Below are 18,067 nucleotides of genomic sequence, written 5' to 3'. Positions count from 1 at the left end.
GTGTGTGTGTGTGTGTGTGTGTGTGTGTGTGTGTGTGTGTCTGTGTGTGTGTGTGTGTGTTCATTTGTTTCTATGGTAGCAAGCACAACATGGATCACCTTATTCCAGTACAACAGAAACTAGTACGGGTACAGAATTGCTCACAGAACTGAGAGAAAAATAACAAGGACAGAGAACAAGGCAAATGTGGGGACCCATAAAAAAAAGTTCCCAAGTGGTCATTGCCAAAGTATCTCTCATAAGTTGAGTGGGTTGCAATTTAGTTTGCTCATAATTCAAATCTGTGAGCAAAGCATATGTTCTACCTAGATGTGGCCATGTGTATACATTTTGGTCAGGGAACAGTGGGGCTCCTGATTGGTACCAAAGTCAAATAGGGTGGCATTGTTAAGAATTTGCAAATTTTGTGTTTTAGGGGGAAAACACCCAGACATATTGTAAGAATGAGCTTTCATCTTAAAATTAGGTGTAGGGATACTGGGATACTTCAGACTTCTGTGGCTGCTGACCATGCTCTAGCTTAAGTATGGTTCACCAACTTCAGATGGTTTATGTGATTGTATGACATTTGAATTTCCAGGAACTTTTCATAGGGTACATAAATGTGAGGGCTGGAGAGGGTGTTGGTACTGTTGGTCCTTAATGGGGGTTGTTTATAATTTGTAAGTAGTTGTGATCAAAGAAGAAACAAAAGAAAAATTCAGGCATCTCTATCTCTCTACCCTCTATAACCCTGTTGCCTTATCTAATGTTATGAGGTGAAACCAGAGAGAAGGGGATAAAAAGTGCGAAAAAGAAGAGTCCACAAAATAGCAAAGACCAAAAACATACACACAGAAACATAGCAGTCACACACATACAAAAACACACACAAAGACACATGTGAGTGCTATGATACTGAAAGTATCTTAGGAATTGTACTCATGAGGTTCTATAAGTTAAACATAAAAAAAAAGTTCATTGGGGCCTTAGTGACAAAACCAAATCTCTGCTAAATGATGATTCTCTTAACACCCCCAACTAGGCAAACATGCAAATACGCACCAGGCAAGTCATTAATGGTTCATTTCCTATCAACCAACAGGGTGCTCCAGGTCAAAGCACAATGCAAGGTGGCAGGATTTAGACATCGACACTTCAAGAAAGATAGATCATGGTTTACACTAATGAATTCCTGAGTTAGCACCATCTCTTCCCACTTAGAGACTTGGCATGTTGGGAAACATCTGTAGACCTAGGATTTAGAGAAATAATATGTATGGGACCATGAATTTTTCCTGACACTATACAGCCTGTAAATCATAGAAGCGAGACACTCGCGATTGTTTCCAGTCCCTTCTGCCAACCCTCACTGCCTGACATTCAGCAGCAGGACCTCCCTTAAAGGTAACTAAAAGATTCAATGTCTGTAAAGGCCTTGACCACAAGAATTCACATTTTCCTCTTGGGTTATTTGTCTTTTTTCTATCTTTTATGTGACTTCTTTGTAATTAACAACATTAGCTACGTATTACCCCTTATAAATTGTGTCTTTATAATTTGACATATCCAAGTTTCCTATAGAACTTCCCTCTGGAACCGAAAATATATAAATATTTACACTGTTTGAACTGTCACTTCCTGCAGTTTCTTTGTGTTATTTCTTGCAAGGGTTTCTTTGCTCTTAGAGAAATGAATTAACTCATGACTTTGTATTTAACCTGTGGATTTCAGTCACAGACATTCTCAGGAATTCATGTTAATGGTCAACTGGAAAAAGGCATAGCTGTACTTTGTTGAAATGTTACACTGTGCTCAAGTGCCCTGAATTCCAGTACTGATGTAAAGCAGTGCTTTGAGATGTTACTTTCTTGTATACATCATATGTATGTATGTGGAGTGGTGCCTATTAATGTTTATGAAGATTTTTCACAAGTGTATAAATGTGAAAGCAAGAAATGTCAACCTTGGGTGCCATTCTTCAAGTGTAAGCCTCCTTGACTTTGTTATTTAAAAAGTCACTCACTCACTCTCACACACATACACACATATACATACACACACACCACACTGCATTTGCTACTATGTGCCTGTGGAGGTCAGAGGATAATTTGTGGGAAGCAGGTCTCTCTTCCAACCATGTGAATTCCTGAGGATTGAACTCAGACCATGAAGGTGCATGTCAAGCCCCTTTACCTTGTGAGCCGGTTTACCCTTATAAGTGCACCCTTATAACAGGATGCTCTAAAACTCATGGACATTCACTTTCCTCTACCTCCAGAGTAATAAGATGTCTGGCTTTGAATACTATAAAGGATGAATGGTAAATTCTTCTAAACATTTAGAAAAGAAACTGTGATAGTCCTCTATCCTCCTTTCCATTTTGGCAGAGTTGGGGATTGAACCTAGGACATCCTGTGTCAAATACTCTACCACTGAGCTACAGGTCCTGCTCTCTAATTCCTGTCAGAGGATAGAAGTTGATGGTATCCTTTCTATTCCAGTCTCTGAAGCCAGCCTTTCATAAATACCACATTCAACAAAGAACAGAAACAACAAAGGTATCTGTCACAAACAAACATTCAAAGCATAAAACAAATCAGCACATTGTCCAGATGTGGTTTGGGCAAGCCTGCCATGTCAAGACATAAGTTGCAGAGGAAGAAGGATCGAGAGTTCAAAATTACCTTAACCTTAATAATGAGCCGGAGGACAGCTTAGACACTGCACAATAGGAACTGTCAATGGAACAAAACAACCATAAAGCACATTTCCCTGGACTTCTTATCCTTTACCAAAGCTTTCCAGTACCAGAGGGATTGTTGTGTCTTGAGGGGCTTATCATTGGTTTACAGGGGAAGGAACAATGAAGAAGCAAGAGTATACTGTCCTTCTGTAGCTACTGATGGTGCTGGGTTTCTTAATGGACAGGAGCAGGTAGAATTATCTATACATCAACACAACAAACATGCTGAAAACATCACATGTAGAATATATCAACAATAAATTCTAAAAGAAAAGCCATATCACACTCTACCACAATCCTAGTATTTGTCCATCAGTCTGTCTGAGTGAAGGCTCCCTCTGGGATTTCTTCATCAATGTTCCTGCCAGCGCTGTCTACAGTTTCAGGCTTTATGGAACACATATCAGGCCTTGGAGTGTGTTCAAACAAGGTATACACCTTCCTAAGCTCCACAGCAATTGGAGAAAAATTTCTAGAAGGATCCAAGGCTCAGCAACACTGGACAGCAGCATGGGACTTCCACACGGTCAGAAGTGGTCAGAGGTCTAGAAACTCAACTTTACTCAACTCACTGCTCAGCTTAGGGCACAGTCATATTCAGGCCTGCAGCCCCATGCCTTTCACAGGACCACACCCACTCCGAGTACCCTGAACAGCCATTTCTGCCATCCCTGCCCTGGGCACACTGGTGGAACCCTGAAACAACACCACCTCAGGATAATAGACCACACACCAAATTGGCTAGGAAGCTTGACCCTTCTAGAATCCTGCCCAACTTCTTGTAATTGCCTGAGGTAGTACTTTCAAATAAAACTACAATCTGGTGGTACCTCTCCCCAGATCCCAAGATCTCAGCTAACACAAGGAGAGTGGTAATTTTCCATAGTATACTGGTAACCAAGTGCTTAGGAATCGCATGACTGACCAAAAATCTGTTTCTGTTGTAGTGATTTACTAAGAAATTTATGTAGATATAAGAGTGAAGGATATTTGCATTTTAGGATAATGTTAAGTTAAATTATTTGTAATCCATAATATATAAGCATGAACTGTTACTAAATAAAAATGTGCATTATCTGTGTTGTTCTGTTGACCTTTTGCATGGTGTCAAACAATATAAGGGGTGGGTGGGATGAAGACATTCAGATTCCAACTTTTTTTTATTTATTTATTAACTTGAGTATTTCTTATTTACATTTCGAGTGTTATTCCCTTCCTGGTTTACGGGCCAACATCCCGCTAGCCGCTCCCCCTCCCTCATCCTCCCCCAATTGCCACCCTCCCCCGAACAATCAAGTTCACTGGGGGTTCAGTCTTAGCAGGACCCAGGGCTTTCAAGCTTTCCAGTTCTTTCTCTGATTTCTTCAACGGGGGTCCTGTTCTCAGTTCAGTGGTTTGCTGCTGGCATTCGCCTCTGTATTTGCTGTATTCTGGCTGTGTCTCTCAGGAGAGATCTACATCTGGCTCCTGTCTGCCTGCACTTCTTTGCTTCCTCCATCTTGTCTAATTGGGTGGCTGTATACGTATGGGCCATTTATCAATGAGTGCATACCATGTGTGTTTTTCTGTGATTGGGTTAGCTCACTCAGGATGATATTTTCCAATTCCAACCATTTGCCTACGAATTTCATAAAGTCATTGTTTTTGATAGCTGGGTAATATTCCATTGTGTAGTAGAACCCCATTTTCTGTATCCATTCCTCTGTTGAAGGGCATCTGGGTTCTTTCCAACTTCTGGCTATTATAAATAAGGCTGCTATGAACATAGTGGAGCACGTGTCTTTTTTATATGTTGGGGCATCTTTTGGATATATGCCCAAGAGAGGTATAGCTGGATCCTCAGGCAGTTCAATGTCCAATTTTCTGAGGAACCTCCAGACTGATTTCCAGAATGGTTGTACTAGTCTGCAATCCCACCAACAATGGAGGAGTGTTCCTCTTTATCCACATCCTCGCCAACAGAAAAACACACATGGTATGCACTCATTGATAAGTGGATATTAGCCCAAATGCTCGAATTACCCTAGATGCACAGAACACATGAATCTCAAGAAGGATGACCAAAATCAGAATTCTTCACTCTTTCTTTAAAAGGGGAACAAGAATACCCTTGGCATGGAATAGAGAGGCAAAGTTTAGAACAGACGCAGAAGGAACATCCGTTCAGAGCCTACCCTACATGTGGCCTATACATATACAGCCCCGAAACTAGATAAGATGGATGAAGCAAAGAAGTGTAGGCGGACAGGAACTGGATGTAGATCTCTCCCGAGAGACAGCCAGAATACACCAAATACATAGGCAAATGCCATCTTAAACCACTGAACTGAGAACGGGACCACCGTTGAAGGAATCGTAGAAAGGACTGAAAGAGCTTGAAGGTGCTTGAGACCCCATATGAAAAACAATGCCAACCAACCAGAGCTTACAGGGACTAAGTCACTACCCAAAGACTATTCATGGACTGACCTTGGGCTCCAACCTCATAGGTAGAAATGAATAGCCTAGTAAGAGCACCAGTGGAAGGGGAAGCTCCTGTTCCTGCCAAGATTGAACCTCCAGTGAACTGGATGGAAGGGGGGATTGCGGTAATTGGGGAGGATGGGGAGGGGAACAACCATAAAGAAGGGGAGGGGGAGGGGTTGGGGGATGTTGGCCCATAAACCGGGAAAGGGAATAACAGTTGAACTGTAAATTACCCAAGTTAATAAGGTTGAAAATATATATATACATGAAATGAAAAAAAAAGAAATTCACGCATTTTTTTATGTTTTCCAGTTTAGTGTAATAAAGATTTTTAAACTATATCTTTATGATTCTCTGAATTTCCTCAGTGTCTGTTGTAATGGCTCTCTTTCACATCTCTAATTTTCCTAATTTTGATTCTCTTTCTTTTCTGGCTAATTTGTCTAAAAGTCTGTCAGGACTGTTGATTTTTTAAATGAAATAGTTCTTAATTTCACTGAGTTTTAGTGTATTGCTTTTTTTGTTTATTTCTATCTTATTAGTTTGATCTCTGTGTTTGACTATTTCTTTCTGTCTGTACTTTTGGTGTATTGCTTCTGCTTGTTTTTCTAAAGTGTTCATGTGTATCATTTGCTTATTAATATGAAATCTTTCCAAGAGTTTTTGTGCAGACATGCAGAAAGTCAGAATGACCTGGATAGATAGTCTGCATGCTCTAAGAAAATAAGATGTCAGCCCAGACTACCTAGTAAAACTATCAAACATAATGAAAGATTAAAGAAAAAATATTTCACAGTAAGGACAAATATCAACAATTTCTGTCCACCAATTCATTTCTACACACGGCACTAGTTATAGACCAAAAGAAGGCACAATGAGTAAATAATCCCAAAATAGGTAGGCAAAAGATGATTAAAAAGTGAGTCAGGAACACAAAAACAACAAGAATTCATAAATACTCAATAATAACTGTTAATATTTTTAATTTCTTAATAAAAAGATACAGAATAAGAGATTGGATTGAAAAGCAGGATCCTGCTCCCTGGAAGAAGCACGCTTGTCCATCAAGGACAGGTACCATCTTAGAGTTAAAGAATAGAGAAATGTACTCAAGGGAATGAGGACAAGAAGCAAGCAGGCTAACTATTTGATATCTGACAAATATACTTCCAACAAAAACTAATTAGAAGATATAAGGGAGGAAGCTACATACTCATTAAAGGAAAAAACTACCAACAGGATGTTACAGTTTTAAACATTTCTGTACCAAATGTAAGGGCACCCCCTTTCATACTACAAACACTACTCTATCCAAAATTATATGTCGAGCATCACACAGGCATAGTGACTTCAGGACCTACTTCTAACCAATAAGCAGGCCACCCTGACAAAAGCTAAACAGAAAAACTCTGGAGTTAATTACATCATACATTGAATGGAGCTAATGGGACTCTTACAATGTTTTACCCAATCATTAAACACTAAATTTTATTTTGGCAGTTAATGACATTTTATCCAAAACTAAACACAGTATTAGGAGAAAAAGTAAGTCTTCATGAACATAGGAAAATTGAAATAACATCTGACATCTCATCTTGTTAGTGCAATTTTATAATTAACAGTTTCTTGTTTATCTTGGTTATCTTCCAAGTACATGAGACAGAGACTATAAGATTTATTTGATAAGCTTTACAGAACAATATCTGAGTAGTTATTAGTCTATATAACCCTCTAAGCTAATCTGACTACCTCTCAGGGAAGATTCCCAAGATACTTGCATTTTAGTATTGATTTGGCTCTCTCTGCTCTGGGCACTTTTCCAGGTATCACTCGGACTCTCTCTTTGTGTTGACTTTTCTTTGACCCCTTTCTTTACTCCTCTCCACTCACTGGAATCGGAAGTCCACCTCTGTTCTCTCCCCAGCTCAGTCATTGGCTGATCAGTTTTCATTGACAAATCAGAGAATAAATGGGGAGAAATAAGTATATATCAGCGAGACAGGAGATATTGGAATAAGCATTACAATGCCATGTCTGGATTACAAGAAGTTACGGGAGCAGAGAAATCAACATTTGAATATAGTCATGCCTATCTACTTAGTGTGTTGTAACTGATTTCACAGTAAATAGACAACTGCATACTTGCAAAGTTACCATATGATCGATCAGTAAATCATAACATATTTATCATATGATGCTGCCCAATATATACATCTGGCCTTTAATGTTAATTTTAAAGTGTACCACAAAAACCATGTGCTAGAAACAATCATCCCACATTCATGCATGAATGCTATTTAGAAGGGTCCTTGAAAAGTAAATAGGATTGGGTGAGAATACATAAAGCAAGAACTAGAATGTTTCCTGCTCTTCACTGTGTGATACCTCTGCCTCAGAGGTCACAAGGTTCTCTATTCTTCATTTCATGATAAATTACCTAGTCTAGGCTATTTTGTAATAGGAAGAGAAATCAAACTAAGACCCTGCTATGTAGAGGGTGCCACCACTGAAGGTTTTCAGGATAACCATGTTTACCAGCCAGTAAGTGCATCTGAATGGACAGAACCAAGGGAGCACATTGTCCTATTGCACATTCTTTTATCTTACCTGTCTCCAGAATTCCACTGTCTTTTACAGAAGCAGGAGATAGGACTATATACTCAACCCAGGAGTTTTGGGCCATTTCTCTTAAGATTTTGAGAGCGGTAACAACACATGCAGTGTCAAGTTTTAAAAATCTTAAGATTTTTAACACTTCTTTCTTTGCACACTCCTCCATGTCTGATACAGTTCCTAGTAATCAACCAATATTTAATGAATAAATGGCCATCATCACTAATTACTAGAACAATATCAGTATTTCTTTCCATCTTTTTATAGAATTCAAAGCCTCCTATTACCTGTTCATAGAACCTTTTGGCTTTCTAACTAGAACATGTTGCCAGAAGCTACTAGACATCACCAATAGCCCCCTAAAGTCTGAAAAGACATAAGTGTAGTGCACTGTTCTCCCTCCCTTGAACAGAGGCCCTCAAGAAGAATGTTTCTGTCACTTTCCTCCCACATTGAGAATTAATTCAGCCTGCATGCTCTTTCCTCTAGAGGACAAAAGTCCAACCCTGATTTCAAACATATATGTGGCCAATACTATCAAAAGTAAACTTATTAATCATAATACAATATGGCAACACTGAGGGGTGATTTCCTGAAGAAAGCCACAGCATTCATGCCAAGATGTTCTGGTGCCTCCAGGATGGGGTCAAAGTGTGTGGATTCCTGTGCTGCCAGTTAACCTTGGATCAGGGAATTCACTAATCTGAAGGAGGACCTTTGGAAGAGACTGTTAGAAAAGCAAGACGTGCATCTGTTCTGCTTAGTATCCTTAGAGACACATACTGCTTGTGCTTAAACACTAACTGTAAGTAATAAAGATAGCATATAGCACCGACTTTACTTAGTCCTTTAAATGAAATGCCATTAAACACTGAATAGAAAATATGCTGTTAGGCTGAAGAGATGGCTCAGCCATTAAAGGCTAAGCTAACAACCAAAAATGTAAGAAAATAGATTACACATTTTGAAAGATGAATAGGATTGTTGGCTCTTCAATTGACAAGGGCAAATTTCAAATGATGTTGGCTAACAAGAAAAATGTTATTTTTCTTTAAAAGAAGTTGTTTAGAGTAATTTTCTTTTATGTTTGAGGGCTTTACCTGTGTCCACAGAAGCCAGAAGAGGGCATGGGTCCTGTGATTGGATTTACCAATTCTTGTAAGCCATTTCAAGTGTGAAATAGTTGCATGCAGTGTATGCAGAGACACCAAGACACAGGACTATCTACTACAGGGTAATTAACTGGCTTGATGATCTTGTACAGGTGTTATACCGGTAACCACATCTGCTCTGAGTTACTTGATTCTTGCACCAGCTGTGTCATTTCCAGAAGTCAGCATTTTATAGCTGTCCTCTATATCTGCTGGCTCATACACTCTTTTTCTATTTTGTGAGCAATTGGATAGTTCTTCTCTGAACTTGTGCTAAAATTCTGCAGTGAGTCCATCTGATCTTTGGCACTGGTTATTTGGGACATGTTTTATTTTTATTATTTCTCCAGTCTCATTACTAAGTTATGGATCTCTTTAGCTCATTTGTTTTTTATTGGTTTAATTTTGATATGTCAAGTGTTTCTAAAAATTCATCTGTTTCTTTCAGGTATTTTAGATTAGTGGAAAAGAGACTTAAAATATGTTCTTATACTTTTCTTAATTTCATTTATATGTTATAATATTTCCTTTTTCATTTCTCATTTTATTATTTGGGTCTGTAAAAACACACATGCACTTAGGCTTTCATTCAGGGCTTTCTACATGTGAGTTCTTTTTACTTTGCTTAGATTAACATAGAGTTTGCCAAAATATTTTCAGATGAAACTTTTAATTTAATGGATTCTTTGTAAACTTTTTTTTACTTCCATTTCATTAACTTTTGACCTCTTTTCATCTACTGGTTTGGGGTTTGGTTTGTTCAAGGCTTTTGGATGTATGATGAAGTTATTGATTTTTTGATCTCTCAATTAGATTTTCATTAAGCATTCAAAGCTGTAATATTTCATTGTGTTCAGATAGAATGCAGGAAGTTATTTCAATTTTCCTGTGTTTGTTGAAAGTTGCTTTTTGTTCTAATATACGGTGAATATTAGAGAGATTTCTTTGTCTCATTGAGGAGAAAGTATAATTTTAATGTTCAGGTAGATGTGCTATAAGATATATTTTGTCCTTTTGTGTTGCGATTTCATTCATTTCCAGTGTTTCTCTGTTTAGTTTGTGTCTGGACAACCTCTCAGTTTTTGACAATGGGATACTAAAGTCATCAAATGTCATTGTGGTGGTTAATCTGTGGATTTAGATCTAATAGACAGTATTTGTTTTATGAATTTGTGTTTAGTGCATTTATGGTTATAAATATTTACAGATTTTCTTTTCTAGAGGCTCCTTTACTCGAACAATGGGCTGTCAGGAGTGACTGAATATTTGAGGACTTTTACCATCTTTTCCCCTGGCTTCTAGCTGCCTGTTTCAACTGTGGCAAGCTGTATACCATTTCTGTTTTCTCATTTATTGGCGTCTGGTTGGTGGCCCACAGTTTGTTGTGTGGTAGAGGAAGCAAATAGAGCTGTTGGAGGGGTGAGTGTCACTTTAGTTCATCACTGTGACCATGAAGGAATCAGTTGTAATCAATGCTCACTAAATACATATGCCAGGTTATTAGAACCTATTGATTTATCTCTTTTGCATTCACCCTCAATACATAGCTATTCAATTAGCAATATCACTCTTATATGGGATAAAGAGTCTAGAGTGACACTTTGAGTGTGAAAATAGTAGCATGCAACGTAGGATATCTCCACACAGATACTAGGACACAGGGTCTTCTGCTACAGGGCAATTGTGACTTGCGAGTCAACAAACAAAACCTCTTTAGAAAGGAGGTGGTAGAAGACATATCAGCCATGGAGGAATTACAGTATCAAAAGATGAGTTAAGCTTTAATTTCATGGCTAAAGCAAGTTTGGAAGTTGCCAGAAGAGATCTAGTAAGCTCAGTTTGATCTGAGGTTGCCAAGAACAACATCAAGGAATTTAATTTGCCTTCTTCATGCAAATATATATATATATATATATATATATATATATATATATATATATATCATGGGATGATGTGAGTATAAATAAATATATACATAGTTTCTTCGTCTAAACTTTTGTTCTGTCATTCTTCATATGTGTGCATCAATGAATATATTCTGGAAAGAAAGGGAAAAAGCCAGCATTTGTAACTACTTAGTCTGTGCTGGGTCTGTCTTTCTCTCTCTCTTTATTTCTTTTTAAATTTTATTTTTCTTGGATATTTTATATATTTACATTCCAAAGGTTATCCCCTTTCCCTCTCTCCCATACCTCCTCCCCCTGCTTCTATGAGCATGCTCCCTCTCTTACCCACCCACTCTAACCTCAGAGCCCTGGTTCCATGTTTTTAATCTAACAGTACTGATTGGAGGTAGTTAGCATGACTCACATTTTATACATATAAAAAAGAAATCTCTAAGAAGGTTCCACTGGATACCTGAGACCATGCAGCCAGTATTTTAGTTTCTCCATTACTGAACCCAAGTCTGTTTACTTGCCAACAGAACAGGACCCAAGTAACTAAGACTAGCTCTTGTGGTAGAAGAAAAACAAAGATTCTTTAGACTCGTGTTCTGAAATGTCTTTTTAAACTCACTCATGTTTTAAGCTTCTTTTTAATCACAGTTAAGGGGAGATTGGGAATTAGTTTACTTTGTGAATCCTGGTGGTTAATAATTTTTTAGTTTGGCACACCTTAGCATCACGAGTCTTAAAAGGTAAATGAGGTCATGGATGTAAGCCTCATGTGCCAGGTTTGAGTAACTTTATAAGGGCTGCACTCATCTAGGCACAGGGTGCTTTGAGTAAAAGGCTGAATGTGTCAGCTTTTGAGTTATTTTTCTTTTTGAACATAAGCATGGCAATACTCTTGTTTTTCCCACTTTAAACTCTATCAGACTGGAGAGGAAGAAGACCACGTAGCATGGGGACTCTGCAACAAAGCCAGGGCCTGCACATAGTGGGGAAGCAGGTGGTCTTAGAGAGGGAGGAGCAGTGTGTTTGCCTCTGTGCATTTCTCTAAACAGCCTTGAGTCTGAAAGTACTTAAGGTAGTGGAGATTTATAGAACAGTGATCCCTAAACAGTGAGACTTACTTCCTCATTGGCCAGATGCCAAAGTTTGTTTCTTGTAGTCGTGACTCTGTTGATTAAAGCTCTAGCTGATCTCGTTGATTACAGATTGTTTGAGATTGATTGCTAAAGTTTGGGTATATTTGGCATAGTAGAATTTGAGCATCTGTGCTTGCCCTATACCAGAAATACTTTCTTCCTTCCTCTAAGTGTACCTTTGTACTTACCGAACACTGGGCAGTCCAGCTTTTAGATTGGTGAAAACTAGAGTTTGAAGGTAAGAACACAGCTTATCTAAAACATTTGGCATAACTTGTTGGTGTATGTTCTTAGTTCTCAGACATACAGGTGCTAATGTGTAAGTGGTGTAACTCAAGTCAGAAAGATCCTAAGTCTTAAGAAACCTAAGAAAAATAATAATAAAAAAAAAATCTGAAGCTAACATTGGCTGTGTTCAACTTAGAAATTCATGCAGACACCTTTCCACAATACCATCTCTTTGTGCATACTGTACTTTTCCCTCACAAAGACTCCCCTCCTGTCAGCCATCTACACTGCTCTGGCTATGACTATTTCTTCACCACACTGGACCTTCTTTCGTTAAGTCTGTGGACACCATTCAAGCTAGGCCTATAAAAAAAACTGGACCAGGTCTCCTGCTTAGGGAAGTTACTTATATAAGCAAGTAACCATAGCACTGTGGCATAAGATCTGGGAAGTTCTCATGTAAATTTAGATCCTCTTGCAGCTGAGGGTGGAGGACAGTTATGACTTCAAATCGTGTCTGGAGGACAGTGTGAGGACCTGTCTCAGAAAACAAGATGAAAGGTTAACTCTATGGAAAAGACTAGAGATTGTTTCACAAAGGAGGCCACAGGGACCTGGCCTCAGAGGACGAAAAGGAGCCTGCCTGGGAAAGTCTGTGTGTCTATCTGCCTTACTCTAAAAATAGCAGTGACCACAGCTGAGACCACCTATAAGTAGAAGCCCAAGGAAGCACTCTTTTTCTCTTCTAGCCTGCATGCTGTGGGCTGTCAGATGGCAGGTGTATTTCTACCTGTGTGCTCCTTGACCTTCTATGAGGTTATCAGAAGTAGAAAGTGTCATTCTCAGTATTTGATGTACCCAGTCTGCGAGGCACTGGTGCTCAGTAGCACAGGAAGCTGCTTTCAGTTCTTCCCCTGTGATCTCTGCTTCTGCTCAGCAGCAGAAGTGAGGTTTGTGCACACATCAACTCCAATTCTGGGAACACATTCAAACTTGAGAATCTGATTTCAGCTGGGTGTCTGTGGCTTTTGTATCACTGTAAGATAAGGCATTCAGAAACCTCTATTCCTCCCCAACATTGTCAAGCTGGGCATGGTGCACACTGGGCAAACCTTTACTACAGAACTACACATCAGCCCCCACCTGACTCACTGTACATACTTCCATGGCCTCACTCAGCCCTCAAATCTACCTTTATACCACACAGACTCTATTAATGAGCTGGTCTCTGTCAACTGAAGATGTTCAGTCCTTACCTCCAGGTCATAATTTTAAACTTATTTAAATTCAGTTACTTGTTTGGTCAAGTAAAAAAGAAACACTAAGACAAATGAATAATTTTCTTTATTTTCCAATGTTCAATGAAACAGCAGGTCTCTGAGCTTTAACTGATCATGCTATTCTGCTCAGTTTTAAAAAAAATTCCTACAAAAAAGTCCCAGATCAAGGTGTCTGTCAGTATGTTTTCTCAAGGCCTTTTCCTCTGTTTGCAGGGGGCCTTCTTTTACTATGTCCACACATGTTGTTCCCTGTGTACATCCCTTGGTATTTCTCTGTATGTCTAAATCTCTTCTAAGAAGAACCCTAGTATGATAGAATTGGAGCCTCATCTCAACTTAATGACATCTTCAGGGCCCTGTCTCAAACTGACACATTTTAAAGTAAGAAGATTAGAGCTCAACATGTGAATGTGGAGGCACACAGTTCAGTCCATCATATCCACCAATGCTTTTGCAATATTAGTTTATGCAAATAGTTTGCACTTGCTCACAAATTGAGCAGTTTAAAATGATGCAACAAGATGTGGTAGTACGTATCTGGAATCGCAGCATTTTGGAGGCAGAGGCAGAGGCAGAGGCAGAGGCAGAGGCAGAGGCAGAGGCAGAGGCAGAGGCAGAGGCAGAGGCAGAGGCAGAGGCAGAGGCAGAGGCAGAGGCAGAGGCAGAGGCAGAGGCAGAGGCAGAGGCAGTGGCAGAGGCAGAGGCAGAGTCAGAGGCAGAGGCAGAGGCAGAGGCAGAGGCAGAGGCAGAGGCAGAGGCAGAGGCAGAGGCAGAGGCAGAGGCAGAGGCAGAGGCAGAGGCAGAAGCATACTTGCAATTTTGTATAGGAAAACAAAGGATGAATTAATTAACTCAAACTTTTTCCTTTATTCTTATTTTGTTTTGTGCCAGCCTAGGTCTGCTTCTGCCCTTGAGGTATCCAGGTACCATTGTGCACTGAGCAGGACTGAAAAGAACAAAGTTTATTCTGGTATGTGGATTTCACAGGGTGTCAGTTGGAGTGAATGCAAAGGGATAAATAGCCTTCTTTAGTGATGGTTTTCAGTGAAATAGCTCTCTCTTATTGGGCTTATTAAGGGCTATATATACCTCGGTGAGTAGGTAGGAGTTTTCATACTGAGGGTATATTACTGGCTGGTGTTCATATGTTTGGAATGTTCATTTACCTGTGGAGGACTATTTGATTCCTGAACATATCCTTACAGGGAAAGAGGAAGGATAATCTGTAATTTTGCATGACTACCTCAAGGGTGGCAAAAATGGGGATCATAGGGTTTATGTGCACAGGGAATGCACACCCAGAGCAAGGAGGAAAACAGTCCTACTCCTGCTGGTATCAGGATGAGATTTTCAAGGCTTCGACACATCAACCTTACTCTTGCTCTGGATGGCTCCCTTGGTTGCATGGCATTCCAGACTCACAGGTTTAGTGCTTTAAAACAGTATTACTGTAACCTAGACTGGCCTCAAAGTCACACTCTTTCTGCTAGCTTCCCTCATATTGCTTGCCATCATACCCTACTGATTGTTTTAACTGTTTTTGGTCAGAAGTTTGAGCAGATTACAGCAGCTAGGTGAAATGAAGGTCTGCACACCAAGAGGCTTGGGGAAAACATCCCACCTCAGTTCATCTGCTGAACATCAGCCTTCTGTTCTGTTGTGCAGGTGAAGGACTGAGGCTGTTGCCTCCAATTTACTCTCAGCTTCTAAAGGCCTTGAAATCTATTCCCTTTTGTCTATGAGCTGGTAGAGGGAACTGCATCATCAATATACTTTGAGGACTCCCATATCCACCACCAAAGTTCTACTGGAGTTCAAAATGAGAATGTGTTTGGGAACTGTTATACTGAATACCAAAATTTATATTTGAAAAGGACACTGTAGACTTGCAGACTTGCACTCACATGTTGCTAATAGGGGAATGTGCTAGTGGAGATTTGTCTCTACAACCTCGTAGTTCTGGAAGCCATGTTAGGCTTCCTATCTTAATAGATATTTGGTCATTCAAAGATTTCTGGCAGGGTTGAAGACTGATTACAGTCTCATAGCCTATCAGGCTGTTTAACTCTGAAAATACATATTTTATTGGATAGTTATCAGATAGTATACAAGCTAGCCAAGATATAATATACATTTTAAGCCTTTCTTAAGCTGGAATGGATAACTAAATGTTCTGTTTAACTAAAAAAGTGATGGACTGGGTGTTGAGTATATCATATGCTTTATAAATTTTAGAATGGTAATAATTGTACTCAATTTATATATAAGTGAAAAGGCTTTTTAACTGGACAAAAAGGGGGAAATGTTCTGGTTTGCCCTGGAGTTATCTGTATTTTGATGCTAACTCCACTGCCCCAAGGACAGCTGCCTAGTCAAGTACTCAGGAATCAGGTGACTTCACTAGAAACTTCTCCCCATTGAATTTGTAAAATACAGGTGAGGGGTAGGTACAGGATAGAAGGAGGCCTGTCATTGGAGGAGAAGGAAGGATGGGTGGGAGAGAAGTTTGAAGGAAGAGGAGGAGACTGGAACAGAAAGGAGAAGAGAGCGAGAGAGAGAGACTCGCTGGCAGGACAATGGACACTGATGTAAAGATCTCGCTCTGTGTATTTACAGGTTGTTACTAATGTTCCTAAGGGATGGATGGTACTGGGATTTGTATGTTTAGGTGGGCAATTATATCTTAACAATTGGCTTGAAAGAGCGTACCCCTGAACGGGGAGCCTCGTCTCTCGCTCCAATCATGGGGTGGGGTGCCACCAGGAATCACGAGTAGCCGGTCTTGATGTAACAGCAAGAGGTAGCTTTTATTAACGAGATCCCTATTAGCGGGATCCTGGGTCGATACGTATCTCACACAGGAGACAGAGGAATCGACCCCGAGCTTCCAAACTCGGGGGTTTATATAGGGGAGGTTAGGGACATTTGCGTGGTTACACATGATTGGTCATTTCAAATGGTGCACACTTACTTTCGGCTCGAAATTACAACAGCAAGGAGTACATGCTATCTAGCAGCTCAGCAGCTCGGGTAGGGTGGCTCATCTCACTCAGGGAGATGACTCACTTCTGGGGAGTGAAGGAAGGGGAGGGGGTGGCTACGGATGATCAGTGTCCTTGGAACTGGTAGCTGGTTTGGCAAGTCCTATCTCTGGCTCTCCCTCAGGCACGTCCGGCACTGCACATCCTGACTCTGACAATGAGTAACCTTTTTAAAACTCTATTTCTACAGGCTCAAAGAAAAAAAAAAGAAAAGGACAAAAATACATTAAGTAATAACAATTTCTGTATTAGTTTTCTTTGTGAATATGGACTTATTGCATGAACATCTTAAATTTCACGCACACTTGTAACTTAGAAGCAATTTTTAAAGAAGTTTTATGAGATTAGTAGACAGATACTAGCTGAGGTCTTTATCAAACCATTGATTTAGAATCTTGTAAGCCTTCTTATATTTAGAGGAATGATTATTACTTATGCTAAACCTGTGATGTGAATTAAAAGGGAAGGACCTAACATGGAAGGTATGTTAGAAATGTCAGTGCTCCAAACTAAGTGAGTGAGCTTACACTTGCCACTTCAGAACCAAGGAGACTGGAGCAGGAGGATTGTACATTCAAGGCTACAGAGGGAGCTATGGGCAATCCTGGGATATGCAGAGATCCTATCTACTCTTACCTTAAAAGAAAAGAAAGGAAGGGGAGATGGCAATACTCTATCTTCCTCTGCTGAAGCTGACTATATCACATCTCAGAGTTTTATGGGAAGTACACCCTCTCTGCTATACTACAACTATAGCTGCTGCTTATATTGGAAATGTTTTCAAGTAAAACCGGGTCTTCATTTTCTAAAAGCACTGCATCCATTCCAGAGAACTCAACTTTCTCTGGGAACCTGTCATCCTGATATTTGATCTGGCCAGCCTGGACAGTTTTTGTTTCTCTCATTCACTGTAGTTTTCTTTACACAATTACTAGCAATTATTCGCGGTTACACTTTCCATAAATATTCTTTCCCTCTAATGTTCTAGGCTTCAAATTATATAAGAACTAAAAACGAGTTGCTTATAATAAATATAATAGTGGTACTCACTACTGTAGCAGTCACTGAACATTACCTTGCTATGCCTCTGAGCAGCAGTGGTAGATGTGCTTTGAAACTACAATAGCCACTTACTCTTGAGTATTAGAAGATCATTCATCCCTCCTATTCATATATTTGTAAGTTTCTAGGTATAGCAACCAACCACAAACAGTGGAACAATGTGTCTCTCTCTGAAAAAAAGACATAAAGTAGACTGTAAGTACATGAGAAGATATTCATTATTAGTCATGAAGGAAAAGCAAAACAAATCTATTGGGATGGAGATTTAAGGAAGATACATGTCAGTGATTCGAGAGTACTATATACTACTGGTAGACTTCTTAAATGATACAGCCACTGTAGGAAAGTTCTATGACAATTTCTCAAAAATGAGAACATACTATTTTGCATATCTGCATTGAGTTATGAACCCAAAAATATGAATGTAGAAGCTTAGGTATTGTGCATTGTTTATAGTACAATAGTTGAAA

General features: G+C 39.5%; 1 protein-coding gene across 8 annotated transcripts in view; it reads left to right on the top strand.

The window, feature by feature from the left end:
- LOC148003312 (sulfotransferase 1C2A-like) overlaps positions 1-18,067 on the top strand; it is a 77,406-nt gene that overhangs the window by 38,351 nt on the left and 20,988 nt on the right. Inside the window, exons 1-3 of one of the 8 annotated variants that reach the window (XM_087567958.1) lie at positions 8,428-8,609; positions 10,177-10,374; positions 14,391-14,464. The exons of 1 other annotated variant lie outside the window; for it this stretch is intronic. The gene's annotated coding sequence lies outside the window, so the exon portion shown is untranslated. Of the gene's footprint in view, positions 1-8,355; positions 8,610-10,176; positions 10,375-14,385; positions 14,465-18,067 lie in introns of those variants that run through there. 6 more of the 8 variants (XM_087567956.1, XM_087567955.1, XM_087567957.1 and 3 more) reach the window with 6 other exon arrangements.

The sequence above is a fragment of the Rattus norvegicus genome, chromosome 9 (assembly GCF_021556685.1).
Source record: "Rattus norvegicus strain SHRSP/BbbUtx chromosome 9, alternate assembly SHRSP_T2T, whole genome shotgun sequence".
Classification (NCBI taxonomy): Eukaryota; Metazoa; Chordata; class Mammalia; order Rodentia; family Muridae; genus Rattus; species Rattus norvegicus.
The sequence above is the reverse complement of the archived record's forward strand: the minus strand, read 5'-3'. Positions and strand labels throughout refer to the sequence as shown.